The following is a 15000-nucleotide window of genomic DNA, read 5'->3' on the forward strand; positions in this document are numbered from 1 at the left end:
ACCGCTACTGGACATTCGACGCCGACGCATTGAGCTCTACCAACTGAGGTATATTCACAGCCCAGCCCTACATGATTGGTTTTCTTTTTTCCTTTATGGGGGGGGGGGGCTTGTTTGATTGCCGCGCTGCTTTTTACATTTTTTTTTCTCTCTCCCTTCCCCTCCCCCCCCCGCAGGTTGACCAGTTGGCCGGTGTGCCCCAGCACGACTGAGGTCTACCAGTTGTCCACTAGAGGGTGTTTCAAAATTTTTTTTTTTTCCTTTATCTGGTACGTATCGAGGTCGACCATTTGTCCTAACATAAGCGGACGGGGGGTTGGGGTCAAACTCTGTGTGCATTTATTCATTTATTTATTTATTTATTTATTTTTAAATTTTTTTTTTTTATTGGTTGTTCACAACATTACAAAGCTCTTGACATATCATATTTCATACATTAGATTGAAGTGGGTTATGAACTCCCAATTTTACCCCAAATGCAGATTGCAGAATCACGTCGGTTATACATCCACAACTCTGTGTGCATTTATGCACGCCTTTTTTTTTTCTTCCTTCCTTCCTTCCTTCCTTCCTTCCTTCCTTCCTTCCTTCCTTCCTTCCTTCTTGTTTTTTCTTTTCTTTTCTTTTCTTTTTTTTTTTTTTTTTTTTTTTGAGAGAGGAGGGGGGGAGAGAGAGAGAGAGAGAGAGAGAGAGAGAGAGAGAGAGAGAGAGAGAGAATTTTTAATATTTATTTTTTAGTTCTTGGCGGACACAACATCTTTGTATGTGGTGCTGAGGATCGAACCCGGGCCGCACGCATGCCAGGCGAGCGCGCTACCGCTTGAGCCACATCCCCAGCCCCTTTTTTTTTTTTTTTTAATATTTAGTGTTTAGTTTTCGGGGAACCCAACATCTTTATTTTTATTATTATTATTTTTTAAACTTTTTTTTTTAATTTTGTTTTGAGACAGAGAGAGAGAGAGAGAGAGAGAAGAGAGAGGAGAGAGAATTATTTAATATTTATTTTTCAGTTTTTGGCGGACACAACATGGTTGTATGTTGTATGTGGTGCTGAGGATCGAACCCGGGCGCACGCATGCCAGGCGAGCGCACTACTGCTTGAGCCGCATCCCCAGCCCTAAACTTATTTTTATTTATTTTAGTTTTTATTTGGTGCGATCTAACCCAGCGCCCCATGCTACCAGTTGAGCCACACACCCAGCCCCTAAGTTTTACCCTTCCCCCCCCCCTCTCTCTCTCTCTCTCTCTCTCTCTCTCTCTCTCTCTCTCTCTCCCTCCCCTCCCTCCCTCCCTCCCTCCCTCCCTCCCTCCCTCCCTCCCTCTCCCCCTCCCCCCTCCCCCTCCCCCTCCCTCTCCCTCTCCCTCTCCCTTTCTCCTCTTCCTGTTGCTGAAAGCTTGGCCCAATCCAATAAGGATGGCAAGGTCTTGAGACACAGGAAAAAAGGCTTATGGCAGCGCTGGCAAAGCAAAAAACATGGGGACTCTGGTCCCCAAAGGCTGTGACTCTGCACGTCAGCAACAACAGGAGGTTTCGTACAGGAGATTCAAAGGCCACCTTGCACTTCTTCCTGGCCGCGGTTGTGATTCGGCTTCTTACTTTTGAGAAGACTCATTTCTGACATCCTCTGGTCTCCAAAGTCTACATGACATTCTTGACTATGCTGGGCGTGGACTCAAGGACAGATAAGTCTGCCTAAAACAGGGAAGAAAGGTGATATGATTTCCCCTGGATTGAATCCAGAAGTCAACATCCTATCTCGGTCTGTGATAACACCTGTGGTGGTGTTATCCCTTCCCCTTCCCTCTCCTTTCTCTATTTGCTGGTTAAAGCTCGAGGTCTCTGGAGGTTGCCTGAGTTACTCCCAGGACCTCACCTTCTCTTGTGAGTAGCTGAGGGGGCGGTTGCTGGACGCTGTCTCACCATTCTGATCTTTCACTACTCTTACTGTTCTCTTCCAGGACTTTTGGATCGACTTCCTTCTTCCAAGGATGGTGGAATGATGACAAAGGTGATGGTATTGGAGATATGGAACTCTTTTTATTTGGGGGGGGGGGTGGGGGGGTTGTTTTTCCTCCTGGATGGCTGTCAAACCTGCGGCAGCACACACATCGGTCCATCTCGAAGTGGAGAATCTCTAAAGGATCTTCAGGGAAAGCGTGGACAAGGAGGATTCAGTCCCGGGAGACTCTTGACAGGAGATGGGAAATCCCCGCCCTCCCCCCCCCCCCATTTCTTCTGGAAAATACCTAATACCAATAAAGGCAGGACAAAATGCAGCACAGGCTGGATGGCTGGCTGGCTGAGGTTTATATAGCGCCGAGTAGGTCTACAGGTAAAATTGGATCCCAGAGCAACTGTGCAGTGACTCAGGGTCCTTCCCTTTCCCAGCCGTCCGTCCCCTAAGGCTTTCTCAGTTGGCTAATCCTCCACACTTAGGAGTGGTGAAGGTGGGACACACGTTTTAGGCTTGCTTGGCTTCTTCAGTCGGATCTCATCTTGCCACCGGGTCAGAAACACAAGCATATACACGTGGATGTTTCCACCCTGTGGAACTGGGGAGTTCACAGTGAGTGGTCTGCGGTCTCAAAAGGGCAGCCCCGTTGGTTGCAGTCACCGAACGCTAGGTGGCGCAAAGCTACCGTCATTTTGGAAGGCCTGCCTGAGTTCCATTTCCAGTTTCGATATAATCTATCTACATGTATAGACATAGATAGACAGACAGACTTAGATATCGATATCCATATACAGATCACTAAGCTGCAAGCCGCCGCGTCATGTCTTCCTCTCTTCCCTCAGCCTATTGAGTCCCTGGAGAGACAGATGGGCAAGGGCCTCAGTGCCCGCTCTGTTGTTCCCCCGGCGGGCCCCCCCCCCCCCCCCCCCCCCCCGCCCCATACAGTAAAGTCCGGGAAGCACTGGGCGGTGGGGGGGACATACCGCTTTCACCCCTGGAACTCTTTTTTTTTTTTTGGGGGGGGGGGGTTGGTCGTTTTTCCTCCTTTAGCCTTTAAGATGTCCCACCTAGGAGATAGCTTCTGTGCCTCTGCCCGACCCTTGGAATTTGAACTATAATCCACACTTCCCCCATCCCACTAACTCCAATTCCCCAGCAGTAGTTCGCTCCCAAGGCTGTCACCACTAGAGGTCCATGGTAAACACCTTCCCCCACCCCTGAGAGCTATGAGGGAGGGCCTGGATGAGTTTAAGAGAGAAATAAACCAAAACAAAACAGTGATGTTTCCCCATTTCTCTCTCTGTGTGTGTGTGTGTGTGTGTGTGTGTGTGTGTGTGTGTGTGTGTGTGTGTCTCCAGTGTGTACCTGTCTGCTGCGCACCAAACCCAAGCAGGATGGATTTGGGCCTGGGGGAAGGAGAGGGAGGCCCTTCCTGGGTTTACTTTCTGGGGAAGAAGAGACAAAGGAAAAAAGGTGAGGGTGTTGCCCAGCCATCAAGACCGTTTGTGGACCAATGCCCAAGGCCCTGCCCTGGGTTTCTTCCCCAGGCTAGCATCACAAAAGAAACAAAAGTAGTGAACAAAGAGAGACTCAAACAACCCAAACAGGCAAGGAAATCTCATCGCAAAGTGCCCACCGGGAAAGGGGAAAAAAAAGAAAAAAGGAAAAAAAAAAAGAAAAAAAATCATCAAGATGCCTCCCGTGCTGTGCTGGACAGCGTTAGAGCTCGCCTAGCATATTCGAGGCCCTGGGTTGGATCCTCAGCTCCAGATAAAAAGAAATTAATAACACAAACACATTCTTTCCAACTAGGCCAAATAAATAAATAAAAGAAATCAAGACACTAGAAGAGACCTTGCCCACACAGAGAAAGGGCGGGGTGGGGGGTTGGGGGGAGATCCACATGGAAATACCCTTGGCATTCCAATAGCCGAATACATCTCCCCATACTCATGTCAGGGTTTCCTTGGTGGGGATGGAACCAGAAACCAGCCCCTCACGCAGGCTCATCCTGGACCCTGGAACTGGGGACTGAACACAGACACAGTTTACCACTGAGCTAAACCAACATCCCCTTTTTATAAAGATATTTTTATACATTTTTGGTAAATCCATTGATTTATGAGTTGAACCCAGAAGCACTCACTTGACCAGTGACTGAGCCACATCCTCATATTCAATTTATCTATCTATCTATCTATCTATCTATCTATCATCATCATCTATCTATCTATCTATCTATCTATTCGTTTGTTTTCTTGCTTGCTTTCTTGCTTGCTTGCTTGCTTGCTTGCTTGCTTGCTTGCTTGCTTGCTCGCTCGCTCGCTCGCTCGCTCGCTCGTTCGTTCTAGTTAAAGCTTGGTCCCCGGGGTTTCAAAAACTGACTTCCAGACCACTCACGTATAAAGGAATCAAGCCTTTATTAAAGCACAACTAGCGGCGACTGACCAGAAGAACATACAGCTGTTCCCCTGACCAGCCTCAAACAATTGCAAGGGTGCTCCTTATAAGCCTGAAACCTGCAAAAGGGACGTTTTGGGGGGAGGGGGCGTCTAGCTAATGCAAACAAGCCAAGTTCCAGAAGCTGGAGAGTGAAGTCAGGCGGAGGGACGCTCAGCCAATCACAATCAGCCTAGCCACTCCAGTGACAGAAGCGTAGCCCCGTTATGGGCTAGTTACAGAAACAACGTCCCATGTCCTTCCTTAAAGGTTTCTATAGCAAAAGGCAAAGAACATCTTGCCCCAGTCATGACCCTTCTACTTGGCCTGGTTGTTTTACAGAATGGAGACGTAAAACAAAACGGAATCCCATTTGCTTTTACTATCACCAATTTTCTTTTGGAGACAGGGGTCTCGCGAGGTTACTTTCGCTATGAGCTTACAATCCTTCTCTGAACCTCCTCCTGATCCCCTTGGGGGGGGGGGGGGACAGACACAATATCTTTACCTTATCGGCTTGTTTGTCCCTTTGTTTTTGGTTCTGTGGTGCTCAGGATCAGGATCGAATCCACCGCTCCACACGTCCCAGGCCAGTGCTCTACTACCGAGCTAAAACCCTAGCCCAAGCTTTGCATTCTAGAATGCATACATTTCCTTCTTCGCTGAAGGAACACAGACACATTTATTGTACAACAAGCCCAGACATCTTCACATCACAGTTGCCTAGAAGTCCTACATACGTTCGTTGACCTTTGACTTTGGAAGCCACGCTCAGAATCTATGACTCTGGCCAGATAACTGCCGCGATGTGGTTTTTGCTCACCAACAGTTGGACCTAGGTGAACAGCTTGGACTCAAGTGGACAAATACTCTTATGCATTCAGGCAACAGTGCCACTCACCTGGTACAGGAGTGTTCTTTCAACAAACGATCACAAAACAAACCCTTACTTATTCAATCAAAACTAACAGATGTGAAAACTGGTCATTAATGGCACAGATCTTTTTATTTATTTTTTATTTTTTTGAGAGAGTGAGAGAGAGAGAGAGAGAGAGAGAGAGAGTTTTTAAATATCTAGTTAGTTAGTTAGTTAGTTAGTTAGTTTTCGGCGGACACAACATCTTTGTTTGTATGTGGTGCTGAGGATCGAACCCGGGCCGCACGCATGCCAGGCCAGCGTGCTACCTACCGCTTGAGCCACATCCCCAGCCCCAAGCACAGATCTTTTTTCTTTTCTTTTCTTTTTTTTTAATCTGAATGTTACACCGAATTCAAGTGGTAGAACTTCCACATGTGTCACTGACTGCGGGATAAGTTTAGAGCTTCGGTACAATACACGTTCTAATAAAAAGGGCACTACTCTCGTGTAGTGTAGGAAACCTATATGTCTTTAAGTGTACCGACTTTTGAATAATAAAAAAATCTCTCACACACAGCATACTACTCTAGTCCCCAGATGTGCACACATCCCCAGTGGCAGAGATGGAGATGTGGGGTGATTCAGGAGAATCACAAGACTAAGCCCAGCCTCAGCAACTTACGGAGCCCTGCGGTAACGAGAGAGAGAGAGAGAGAGAGAGAGAGAGAGAGAGAGAGAGAGAGAGAGAGAGAGAGAGAGAGAGAGGGAGGTGTGTAGGTGTTGGGGGGTGTTGCCCAGAGGCAAAGCATCTCAGAAGGAAGAGGGGGAATTTATTATAATAAGAAAACATAAGAACTAAACCTTTACAGCAGCAAAACTCTGATGACTCTGCTGACACTCTGTTGTTTTAACGCATCCGAGGCCTGGCAAGGTTATCAAACAGAAAAAGTGATTTTCTGGATGGAAATTCTAAATATTTGTTAGCCAATGGGCAGATAACCCACCCTGAAAGTCAATGTAGCTTCACCTGTGATGACGGAGGGGGGGGGAAGGGAAAAGAGAAAGGAAAAAGGATATGGGTTTTGACATGAGCCTCAGTGGCTGAGCAGTGAGACTTATACTCAAAGCATATAAAGTGGACCCCTGTTACATTTTCTGACCCCCACCACCACCACCTCCCCCCACCCCTTTTCCTCGATTCGACAGTTGGGAGAAAATTTTTTTAAAAAGACAAAAAAGGACAAACAACAGCAGCAACAACCGCAGCAGAAACAACAACCACCTTACCGAATTTCTGAATTTACATGAGTGAATTACTCTTCTTGATTCTCAGTCACATAGTTGATACTTTTCATGGTTTTTGGTTTGTTTGTTTGTATGTAATTCAAAAAAAAAATCAGAAGAAATTATTGGTATTCATTGCATACAGAGTGACCCATGTTAGCTTATCTCTCAGTTGCAAAGAAGGGGGGGGGCGCAAGGGGGAAGGGGTTGGTGTTGGTGATGGTGGCAAAAAGCAACCTGGAACCTGCTTTACCTAGGCTACTGGTTTGATCAAGTCTTCCTTGCATGGATGTGTTGTAGGGACAAATGAGGCAAGGCACCGACCGAACAGAGCAGGAAATGGGGTTTTATTTGTATTTGGCCGCTGCCAGGTTCAGAGGACACGGCTTTTGCTGTCATGAATGAATCAATCCCCTGAACCCCGAGTTCAGGTAGTTTCAGAGTTTTATACCGAGCACGTAAGGGGAGGGGCTCAGAAATTCACGGTCTGCAGAAGTTCACATAAAAGCAGCTTTTTCCTCTCACTGTTCTGGGCATGTGAACCCTTCGAGGACAACACCTGAGAAGGGGAGAGCTTCTTCCCCCCTGTCTAGTCTCTCCCTGCCAGCTGTAACCATGGAGTCCAGTCGGTAACTTCTCGTATCTTAACAATGTAGACCTCTGGGTGAAGCCCAGCTCAAGGCCAGAGGCCTTGTTTGCACATTTCTTCAAAGTACTGTTCTGGATATGTTTGTGAAAAACTAGTAAGGGGGTTTCCAGCACCTGGAGTGCTGGTGTCTTCTCGGCCAGTGGCCAAGTAAACAGGGCGACACGAAAATAGGAAGTTTATCCACCTCGAATTCTTTTGCAGAGACTCCCTTGCTGACAGACCTAAAACCAGTCTGGGTGAAGATTTCTGAAGAGGCCCAGTTAAGACTTTTCAGTGGAGAGAGGGGGTGCCACTTCAGATGATGAATCGCAAAGACACCTTGAACTCACCCAAACATATCACATATTTTAAGATTCTACTCATTCAGGGCAGAGAGTAAGCAGTTTTACCTAACAATGGTTTGGTTTCAAAAGGCTTTTTTTTTTTTTTTTTTTTTTTTTATCTAATCCCCTGCTTTTCCCTTAGAGCTCTTCTCTTTTCTCTTAGAAAACTCTACTCTTAGTCAGAGGTCCAAATCTCCATTCAAATGACACGGGGGGGGGGGGGGGGGGAGAAAAGAAAAAAAAAAAAAATCTCTCAAGCACTTGGACCCCTCCTGCCCCAAACGAAAAAAAGTTCCGGGTGATCAATGAATTTAAAAAGCAGGAAAAATGAATCATTAGCAGAAATGAACATAACCACAGTTACTACTTTGTAAGAATTGGAAAGAATTACCCAGGGCAGAGCTTCCAATTGAAACCCTGTAATTATTAGACAACAAACAAACACACAGACAGACAGACAGACAAACAAAAACCCTGAAGTACAAGAGACTGTCTCCTTCTGTCTCTATAACTTACACACACACACACACACACACACATTTCCGTCTCTTTCTCCACACCAAACTCTTTTTAATCACTTGATTTTTCAGTTTCTCACTTAGTGGAGCACCCCTTTTCTTTAGGATCAATCTCCTCCTAGGTTTCTTTTTATACCAAAGGGTTGGGGGGCAAGTGACACATGATCCAGGAGAAGGAGGCCAAAGCAATCAGGGTATTAAGGAACATCAGGAGAGAGAAATGAAATGCTGGTGGACACATTGAACAAATGCTCTGAAACAAGTGATATCCAAATTAACCTCTTAGTTTAGTTTTAAACCAAACGGTCAGCATAAATGCAGAGTTAGAGAGACAAAATGACCCTTAAAACAGATACGGGAAACCATACTGGAATTTGAAACAGGCTGGGAATTGTGAACAGCCTGGAGAGGCCATATTTTCCTTCCTTCAGGGGCAGTGGGAGAGACTTTGCACTGCCTGTTGTTATGTAAATTAGAACTGAGACCTGCCCCAAGCAAGCCCGGTTTAGTGTAAGCATCTTACTTCCCCGCCCTGATAACTGGCACCCCAGCCTGGCAGAAAACAAATTTTCCCTTGCAGACAAACTGGTAGGAACCCAAAGTGGCTGGAACCACGCCTCCCCCCCCCCCCCAAAAAAAAAAAAAAAAAAAAAAAAGAACACAATGGCACAGAGAAGGAATAGTACAAGTACCTGCTTTATCTAGGTTACTGGTCTGATAAAGTTGACACTTTGTTGGGGGTATTTCAATCTCACCTCGACCCCTGACCTGCCCCTCTCAAGAGTTTGTGAAAGATGCAAACTGATTTTTACATGTCTCTGTCAATTCCTACATCGTCTGGATGGATCCAACCGTGGCCTATCAGTCTGACTGAAATGAATCCTGGCAGTGGCCAGCATGCCTGACCTCCAGATTACTTTTTGTGGTGTTCGGAGAAGAGTTGTGGTGTGATTTCATGTTTTAGACTTTGTCGAGATTGGGTTTATGTTCCATTCTATGGTCAACTTTGGTAAACATTCCGTATTCACTTTAAAAGAAGGTCTGCTGGGGCTGGGGTTGTGGCTCAGTGGTAAAGCGCTCGCCTTGCATGTGTGAGGCCCTGGGTTCGATCCTCAGTACCACATAAAAATAAATAAATAAAACAAAGGTATTGTGTCCAACTACGACTGAAAAATCAATATTTATTAAAGAAAAAAAAAAAAGGAAGAAGGTCTGCTGTGCAGTGGTGGCCTTGCAGTGTTCTGAGCATGCCCATTAGGTGTGGGTTGTTCGTGATGTGCTTCTGCTGTCCTTTGTTACTGATTATTTATTTATGGCCTATGTCATCAGCTGCTAAGGGACGAGTGTTCTCGTCTCTTTGCCATAATTGATGTATCCATCTTTTCTTTTAATTCTCTCTGGTTTTCATGTAGGTATTTATTTATTTCTTTCTAAACATTTTTTTTTTTTAAGCTGTAGATGGACACAATGTCTTTATCTTTATTTATTTATTTATTTTTATGTGGTGCTGAGGATCGAACCCAGGGCCTCACGAATGCAAAGGCAAGCGCTCTACCGCTGAGCTACAATCCCAACCCTCATGTAGGTATTCTGAGGTTATTGAATGATTTGCACACTACCTTAAGATTGTTTAATGCTTCCTCAAAGATCTGACTGTTTATCAAGGTGCTACGTTCCTCCTACGCCTGGCAGTGATTGTCTTGTGTGTACCTTGAAGTCATACTGAAAATAAATAAGTGACTGAGTACAGTGGCCTATGCCTGTCATCCCAGATGCTTCTCTCTCTCTCTCTCTCTCTCTCTCTCTCTCTCTCTCTCTCTCTCTCTCTCTCTCTCAGCTGAGGCAGGAGGATCGAGAGTTTAAAGCCACCCTCAGCAAAAGTGAGACACTAAGCAACTCAGTGAGACCCTGTCTCTAAGTAACATACTAGATAGATAGGTAGGGCTAGGGGATGTGGCTCAGTAGTCAGTGAGTGCCCCTGAGTTCAATCCCTGTTTACAGGCCTCCTCCAATAAATAAACAAACAGATAGATAGATAGATAGATAGATAGATAGATAGATAAATAAATAAATATGTTTATTTTGTCTATTTAGGTGATGATGATGATGATGATGATGATGATGATGATGATGATGATGATTTTAATGTGGTGCTGGGATTGAACCCTGTGCCTCATGCGTACTTGGTAAGTGCTGTACCACTGAGCCACAACACCAGAATGACAACACCGTGAAGTGCTCTTGCTCAGACTGTGGTCTCCTGTGTGGCTGGGGAGGGCAGGGGTTGGGTCCATTTAGGGCTGACAGATATTGTTGCCCTGCTACGTCTTAGATGAAACAGTGCGTAATATGTGCACACAGATCAAAATGAAGGTAGAGATGGCAAGCTCTCTCCAGCTTTATTTATCCCAGAGCATGTGGTGTTTCAGTCTAGGGCAACAGACCATGCTTTTTAGCTAAGGCAGCCTCTCTTAGAGCCCTGTTGCAGCTTCTTATTACCAAGTGCCTAAATGTAAAATGTGGCTCTGTGATATGGATACATAAAAAATAAAAAATAAAAAAAGATAAAATGGCCAAACAGACAAAATAGAACTCCACAAGGAAGCATCCTTTTTCCTATTAGGATTAGTATTTTTTTTTTTTTTTTTTCCCCTCCTGTTTCGTAGTATGTTGTCGGTGGACAGCACACCTTCTTTCTATTTGTTCCTTTTTGTATGGCGTGCTAAGGCTCAAACTCTGTGCTAGGCCGGCCCTCTGCCACTGACCCAAAGATACAGACAGCCCCTAGACAAGAAAGGATTCTCAGAGGCTGGTCATCTTCCAATGTTTTTGTACAGAAAAAGGAGGAAACACAAAGCCCAAAGACCAGAAGATCAAATTCCCAAGCAACCGATTTCAAACTGATTTTTACATGTTTCTGTCAATTCCTACATCGTCTGGATAAATCCAAGCGTGGCCTATCGGTCTGCCTGTCTAATGGTGGCTTCACCGCGGTGGTGGTTTCGGTTTTGAACTCTCACACCGCCCGTGTCCCCCGCCGGATTCTCTAGGGGTGCTGGGCAGACTGCCGGCGCCTCCCGCTGCTGCGGGGGACCCTGGGGGAGGGGGGGGGAGGCGGCGGCTGGTGGCACGTGTCCGGGTGACTTTCTACGACCCCTGCGGAGCGGATCACGCTGACACCGACCGAGGTTCCGCGTCCCTTCAGCCTGATTTGGTTGACGGTTTTCGAGCTCCCCCTGGTGTCCGCTTTTATAGGAGAGGAGCGTCTTCATCCAATTCTGAGAAGTATCTGTTCACGTCCTTGGACCATGGATCCATTGGATTATTTGTTCGATTCTTTTTTTTTTTTTTTTTTTTTTGCTTTCTGTCCCGCCCCCACCCCCGTTGTTGTTGTTGTTGTTGTTGTTGTTGTTGTTGTTGTTTCGCTCTGGGGCAAGGGCCCAGGCTTTTTAGCCGAGGCAGCCGCTCTTAGAGCCCTGTTACAGCTTCTGATTACCAAGTGCCTAAAGGTAAAATTTGGCTCTGTGACCCAATGGAAAATGACTTCCCATTCGAGAATATGCTCATTTCTTAGGGAAAACAACAACAGCAGCAGCAACAGACACAGCACCCCCCCCCCCCAAAAAAAAAAAGATAAATAAAAACACAAATACAAATAAGAATTCATGGGCTGGAGATGTGGCTCAAGTGATGATAACACGCTCCCCTGGCATGCATGGGGCGCTGGGTTCGAGCCTCAGCACCACATAAAATAAAACAAAGATGTTGTGTTCACTGCATACTGAAAAATAAACATTAAAAAATATTCAAAATATTCTCTCTCTCTCTCTCTCTCTCTCTCTCTCTCTCTCTCTCTCTCTCCCCCCCCCCCCCCGCCTCTGCCCTCTGTCTTTATAAAAGAAAAATAAGTAAAAGTTAAAAAAGGGGCTGGGGATGTGGCTCAAGCGGCAGCGCGCTCGCCTGGCATGCGTGCGGTCGGGGTTCGGCCCTGAGCACCACGTAACGAAGATGTTGTGTCCGTCCACCGAAAACTAAAAAGTAAATATCAAAGTTCTCTCTCACTCTCTCTTAAAACAAAACAGAACAAACGAACAAACAAAAAGAAAGATAACGTGGCCAGACAGACAAAATGGAACTCCACAAGGAAAAATCCCTTTTTCCTATTATGATCGGTATTCTTTTTTTTTTTTCTTTTTTGGAGTAGTTGTAGGTGGACGTGCAGCACGCCTTCTTTCGACTTGTTCCTCCTTTTTGTATGCCGCGCTAAGGCTCAAACCCAGTGCCTCCTATGTGCTAGGCCGGCCCTCTGCCACTGAACCACAGACATAGAGGAGGAAGGATTCTCAGAGGCTGTTCATCTTCCCATTTTTTTTGGGGGGGGGGTACAGAAACAGGCGGGAACCCCAAGCCCAAAGACCGGCAGATCAAATTCCCAAGCAACCGATTTCGACGGGTTTTTACGTGTTTCTGTCCCTTCCTCCATTCTCTGGATGGATCCGACCGCGGCCTAGCAATCTGCCTGCCTAACAGTGGCTTCACCGTGGTGGTTTCGGTTTTGAAGTCCCACACCGCCCGTGTCCCCCGCCGGGTTCTCTAGGGGTGCTGGGCCCATCTGCCTGCGTCTCGCGCCCGCCGCTGTGGCGTGGCGACCCGGCTGGTGGGACGTGTCCGGGTGACTTTCTACGACCCCTGCGGAGGAGCGGATCCCGCTGACGCCCTCCGAGGTTCTACGACCCCTGCGGAGGAGCGGATCCCGCTGACGCCGACCGAGGTTCCTCGTCCCTTTCGCCCGATTTGGTTGACGGTTGTCGAGCTCCACCTGGTGGCCGCTTTTATGGGAGCGTCTTCTCATCGGAAGTCGCCAAGGCGTGATATTCGGCGGCGGTGGCCGAGACAGAGTTCCAGGAGCTGGGCGGCGCCGGCGGAACTGTCTCGGTCGCCCTGGGCTGGGCCGATGTGGCCCGTTGGCGGGATATTGGACCGGCGGGCTTAGTGTGTGTGTCGGTTGTCTTCTCTCCCTGCTCGGTCCGGGCCGCGGGCGCCTCGGGTGGCGGTCCGAGCGGCTCCTTCGGTGGCACGGGCTTCGCTTTGGCCCGGTCTGGGTCGGCCGCCGGGACTTCTGTCTTTTTTTTTTTTTTTTCTTTTTCTCCCGCTTCCTCTCCCTCTCTCTCGTGGGTTTTGGCCGCGAATGTGCTGGCCCGGCCTCGCCGCGGCCTCGCCGCGTTCCCTCTTTGGGGGCCGCCGCCCGGGGCTTGTCCTGATGGCTATGCCCGGCGTCCTTCGGTGGTGGGTCGCCTTAGCGTGTTCCCCGCCCGCCCCCCGATCCCGCTCGCTGGGGATGGTGGTCCCCGCCTCTCGTCTGTGCCTTCGTCAACGAGGGTCGACCAGTTGTCCCTAGGGGCTCTGGATCTCGGTGATGGGCTCGATTTCGCGGTCCGCCGACCGTGACTCCCTTCGGGGAAGGCGGCAGTGGTGAGTGAACTGTTCCCCATTGCCCCGGTCGCGGTTGTCTTGGCCCGAGTTGGCCGTTTTCTGCCATCGGGTAGGTGCTGACACGGTGTCCTCTGGCCTGTGCCGCCAGAGGGAGGGAGCTTGGGCCTCCGGGTGCGTGCGGGGCTCTGGGCTGATGGGGTGGCCCGGACCCGTTCCCTCTGGAGCCGTCTGCCTCGGGCCTGCGTGCGACGGCTCTTTGGTGCGCCTGGAGTGCCCTCGCGGTGGTGCCACCTCCGGCCGGCCGGTCTCCTGGCGCCGGAGGGCGGTGGGGGAGGTGGCGGGTGGTCCTTTACCGCCCGTGCGCTCCCCGCTGCGGGCGCCGAGGGCGGTGTGACGACGACGCTCGCTTCCATGGCTCCGAGCCGCGTGTCAGGCGTTCCCCGTTCCGTGTCGTCGGCCGCTCTCCCTGGGGTGTGGGGCCGGCGAGGCCGTAGCAGGCTCCTCTTGAAGCGGTCCTCGCCGGGTCTCCCCCCGCTCCCCGGGTCTCTCCCGCCCACCCTGCTGATCGATGTGGTGACTTTGCGCTCTCCTGGGCCGGACCAAAGCCGCGCCAGGCGAGGGACGGACATTCATGGCGAATGGGCCAGCTCTTCTCGTCCTGCCCGCGGGCCCCTCGCCTTCCCTCCCCGCCCGTTCGCGGTGCGGGGAAGGGCGGGGGTGCGGAACCCGGCCTCGACCTCGCTCCCGGGGTCCTCTGACGTAGCGGGTGCTTCCCGCCCGCCGCCCGCTCTGGGCGGCCAAGGGCCGTGCGTGTGGCCCTCCCCGCGTCGGGGAGGGCTGCCGCCGTGCCGCGTCGGCGCGACGGCGCGCCTCTGCTTCGGTGCTCCTGGGGCGCTCCGGGTCGTTTCCTGAGGTGCCTGAGGCTGAGCCGGTGTGTGCTGTTCCCGGTCCCGGTGCCGCTGCCGCGGCCGGCCGCCGCCTCGCTGTCAGTCTCGCCCCGTCTGCGGGGGTTTCTGAGGCGAGTGCCTGAAGGGGAAGAACAGTTGTTGCTTCGCTCGGGGGATCGAGGCGGTAAGCTCGACAGCGTTGACCGTTCCCTCTCCGTGGGGGGCGGGTCGCGTTGTCGTCCCCAGCGCCGAGTGGCGCGGGGAGTGTTAGGCGAGCGGGCGCCCGTGCGCTCTTCCCTGCCTCCCTTGGGGGAAGGGAGATGCTGCCCGGGCGTGCGAGCGATTGTGGCGGGACGCCGAGCAGGGGCCGGTCCGGCCCCCGAGGCGATGGTCGCCTTGGGGTGTCCCCGGCCGCGAACGCTCCAGAAGCCTCGTGCTTGCCCATACCGCAGATCCCCCCTCGCTGTCTCGGCGGCCGGTCGGGAGAGGAGCCGGGCTGGGTGCGGCCCACCCTCAGTGAGGAACGTTTCTCTAGCGATCCGTGAAGGGCGTGCCTCGCGTGGGGTACCGGATTCCCCCATTGGCCGCCCCCTGCCTTGTGCGCTACGCTACCGTCGGTGGTGTGTGTAGGCGAGAGTTCCCCCCTCCCCGCC

The 15000-nt window shown here is 50.0% G+C and overlaps 4 long non-coding RNA genes across 4 annotated transcripts in view; 3 read left to right on the plus strand and 1 right to left on the minus strand.

The window, feature by feature from the left end:
- The window catches only part of LOC144374273 (uncharacterized), a 17948-nt gene extending 15668 nt beyond the window's left edge, over window positions 1-2280 (plus strand). The window contains exons 3-5 of the long non-coding RNA XR_013433725.1: window positions 1-48; window positions 177-269; window positions 1960-2280. The exon at window positions 1-48 is cut by the window's left edge and continues 76 nt beyond it. This is a non-coding gene — a long non-coding RNA (uncharacterized LOC144374273). The remainder of the gene's footprint in view (window positions 49-176; window positions 270-1959) is intronic.
- On the minus strand, window positions 1538-2857 carry LOC144374274 (uncharacterized). The gene is made up of 2 exons (XR_013433726.1): window positions 2248-2857; window positions 1538-2144 (listed from the first exon to the last, which is right to left on the minus strand). It is a non-coding gene; the product is annotated as an uncharacterized LOC144374274 (long non-coding RNA).
- Window positions 2858-10123: 7266 nt separating this feature from the next.
- Window positions 10124-11839, plus strand: LOC144374270 (uncharacterized). The gene is made up of 2 exons (XR_013433722.1): window positions 10124-10213; window positions 10865-11839. It is a non-coding gene; the product is annotated as an uncharacterized LOC144374270 (long non-coding RNA).
- Window positions 11840-11934: 95 nt separating this feature from the next.
- Window positions 11935-15000, plus strand: part of LOC144374260 (uncharacterized) — a 15889-nt gene continuing 12823 nt past the window's right edge. Inside the window, exon 1 of the long non-coding RNA XR_013433711.1 lies at window positions 11935-12199. This is a non-coding gene — a long non-coding RNA (uncharacterized LOC144374260). The remainder of the gene's footprint in view (window positions 12200-15000) is intronic.

This window comes from Ictidomys tridecemlineatus, unplaced genomic scaffold (assembly GCF_052094955.1).
Source record: "Ictidomys tridecemlineatus isolate mIctTri1 unplaced genomic scaffold, mIctTri1.hap1 Scaffold_633, whole genome shotgun sequence".
Taxonomy (NCBI): Eukaryota; Metazoa; Chordata; class Mammalia; order Rodentia; family Sciuridae; genus Ictidomys; species Ictidomys tridecemlineatus.